Source organism: Acyrthosiphon pisum, chromosome A1 (assembly GCF_005508785.2).
Source record: "Acyrthosiphon pisum isolate AL4f chromosome A1, pea_aphid_22Mar2018_4r6ur, whole genome shotgun sequence".
NCBI classification, from domain to species: domain Eukaryota; kingdom Metazoa; phylum Arthropoda; class Insecta; order Hemiptera; family Aphididae; genus Acyrthosiphon; species Acyrthosiphon pisum.
The window spans coordinates 31,263,584-31,267,095 of NC_042494.1; positions in this window are offsets into that span (position 1 = coordinate 31,263,584).

The window sequence follows — 3,512 nt, forward strand, 5'->3', positions numbered from 1 at the left end:
TGCATCTCCACCGTAGAAAAATCCTCCTACGTGATTTCTTTATTTAAAACGTTTTTCATGTTTCCTGAAAACTACGCTTTTTTCACATAGGAGGTTTGTTCCCGTGAATGACCTAATATTATTTATAGTTATAAATAGGGTTCGGATTATGTAGCAAATGCTTCTTTTGAGGGGAGTGTGATAGAAAGTTAATTCTTATACATATATAAATACGTTTTGAGTCGTTCAGATTTTAAAAGAAGTAAACTTTTTTTTGTTTTTTCCACAAAACTTGCTTTTTATTGCATGTAATTGAAATTTGCTTTTTTAGAATTAAATTTAATAAATACTTTTTTTGGCTTTTTTTGGCTACTTAAAATGCTTTCTTAAGGACTTTTTTTGCTACAAAATCTAAGCACTATTTTTTGGACATTGATGGAATTCCACCCTAATGTATTTGCCAACAGCTCCAGCGCAATTAGTAAATTGTGTTGCTTTAAAAAATCCATTTGATATTTCTAGCCAATCTATAGTCGTAGGTGCTGCCATTTCAATGGGTTGCAAATTGCAATATTTGTCAAATAACATCACATGTTTAAAAGTATTCTGGAAATTGTTGACACACCCATTAAGAACTCAAAATGTAGAGCGGTAAAATTAATTCTGGTAGCTAGGTATCTAAAAAAAGAAGCATTCAAAATTAGATAATTTTAGATTAGTTTTTTAATTACAATAAAATAAAAAATCGTAATATGAGAAGTCGAGTGAATATCCAATATTGTATAAATATGAACTTCAAAGTTCAAACGCTCATGAAAATGTAATTTGATTTGCTTGAAGATATTTTTTTTTTATAAGGGTAGACAAACTTATGAGTAATCTTGTATTACATTTTAGATTCTGAGTGGAACGATGAATGTATTGATTTTACAATGATGTGTGTTTTTTTATTTTTTTTTTTATTTTTTTATTTTTTTTGTGTCTGTGTACACGATAAGTAGTCGAAATAATGCTACGATTTTCAACTTCAGTATCTTGTTCGATCAGAAAGTGAATATCGTTGGTGCATTGGGGAGGTCAAAATTTAAATTTCCCAGTAGTTTTCAAAAGCGCCGGGAAAAACAAAAGAAAAATTAAGGAAAAACGGGAATTTTTACGCAAAATCTGTTTTTCGAGAAAATCGATTTTGGTTTTTGGTGTAACTTTAAAAAAAATGACCGTGGATGCATGAAATTTTGACTGAATGTTTACATTTCCATTTTCTATACACGATAAAATTTTCAAAATATTTTGACTTATTTTGAGCTCTTTACGGACATTGTCAGTTTTCATTTTTTTTTAGTTTTTTTTCTAAAAATATCAATAAAATTTTATTTGTTGGATAAAAAAGCTTGAAAATTTAATAGAAGGCTCCTAGTATATTGTTTCAAAGGCAAATGAAAAATATTAAAAATCGTTAGTCACAGTTTTTTTTTATAAGCATTTAAAGTTCAAAAAATGACAAAATATGGAAAAATCACGAAAATTTGCAAATTATTACGAGTTATAAATTCATAAAAATTTTTCTTTTTAAATCTAAGATATGAAAATGTAATACAAGATTCCTTATAATATTATCTACCTTTATCAAACAAAAAATATCTATAAGAAACTCAGAATTAAATTTTTATGGGCGTTTAAAATTCATATTTTTACAACATTTGATATTCACTCGATTTCTTACGTAACGATTTTCTTATTTTGTTGTAATTAAAAAACGAGTGACTGTAGAAACTTGAAAATTTCACTGAATGTTAATATTAGCATTTTATATATACGATAAAATTTTTAAAATAATTTGACTCTATTTGAGCTGTTTACGGACATTGTAAGTTTTCAATTTTTTAGTTTTTTTTTTCTATAAATATCAATAAAGTTTTATCTGCTGGGCCAATAAGTGTAAAAATTTAATACAAGACTCCTGATATATTGTTGTAATAGCAGTTGAAAAATATTAAAAATACAAGGCACAATTTTTTTTATAAGCATTTAAATATCGAATTTTGACAAAATTTATCGAATTTAAAACTGAATAATTATTTTGTAGTTAAAAATTTATAAAATGTTCAACTTTTATATCTAAGGATTGAAAATTCATAACAAGATTCCACGTATATAGTTAACTCTGTTACCAAAAAATCTAAAAAATACATAATCACGGTTTATTTTTATTGTTATTTTAAGTTCAAATTTCGACGAAATTGCATATTAAAAAACCTAGAATAACTATTTTAGTTGTTTTGTTATATTGTATAATATTATTCGTAGGTACTTGAAACTTCTAAAGTATACTTTTATATATCTATGATAGTATCACGATTTGTTGTTGATGTATAAAGCGTTATACCTACATAATGGATATTGTGATATGATTAATTTGGAATTTATTATAGATACCTACTATAGGTCAATTTTTTTTTTAATACCAAAGATGAGTATATAATCTTATAGTCTTATACCTAGACCGACATACCGTGTCCTCTCAGAATCGTTTTTCTTATACAATGGTATTATATCATTGAATTCATATTTAATACCATACATTATACAGTAACTCACTTGTAACCTACTGTACAGCAGAGCAACATCCACTTACCCACCTTTTTTGTATTGAACTAGGTATGTTTAAAAATACCGGCATACTCTACGAAAAAAGTCTGCGCACGCCTATGGTAACCAACCCTAATAAATCGTAATGACTTCTGTCGACAATAGTAGTACCTATTTATGTGTATTATATTTTTATAACTCCTCAAAGGAAAAATATTGAATGAGTACCTTTTTATCAAAAAAAGGTTGGCCACCCCTGCTATACAACATAGTGATCACCACATTCATATTAATAATCATTAATATTACTGATAAATAATAACACAATTAATATCACAGGCGGCGACAACGAGGTTTGAAATTGCCTACATTTTACCCCTTAAACAATAGCCACCTCAACGAACTTGGTAACCTAAATATCTATTTTAAGTCGTTAAACACATTTTAATATAACCCTAGATCACACGCATTTAAAATATTCACGAGAATACACGCACACGGTCTTTTTGTCACACACAGTATGGCGTAAATCATAGTCAACTAACAAGTCGCAATATAAATATAATAACTATCAATTTCGTTTATCGAGCAGCAATTATTAGAAACACAGTTTAAAAATAACACATAATTGATTTTTTACGATCACGCACACGGTCTTTTTGACCGTATATTAATACGTAATGTCTGGTAATGAACTTTGAACACTTCTATATTACTGACATCAGATCGTATACAGTTAGGAGTTGTATTTAATGTTAGTTTATCATTTAATTAGAAGGTACCCAGATTAGGTTAGGTTAATATTTCGTATTTTTGAAACAATGAACAAAATTCTAAAAGCCCGGTCTTTTTGACCGTGAAGCGTGTGCTCTAGGGATAATATATTATTTAAACAATATTATAGATTTTCTAATAGTTATTCGTTTTATATTGTTAATTTACAT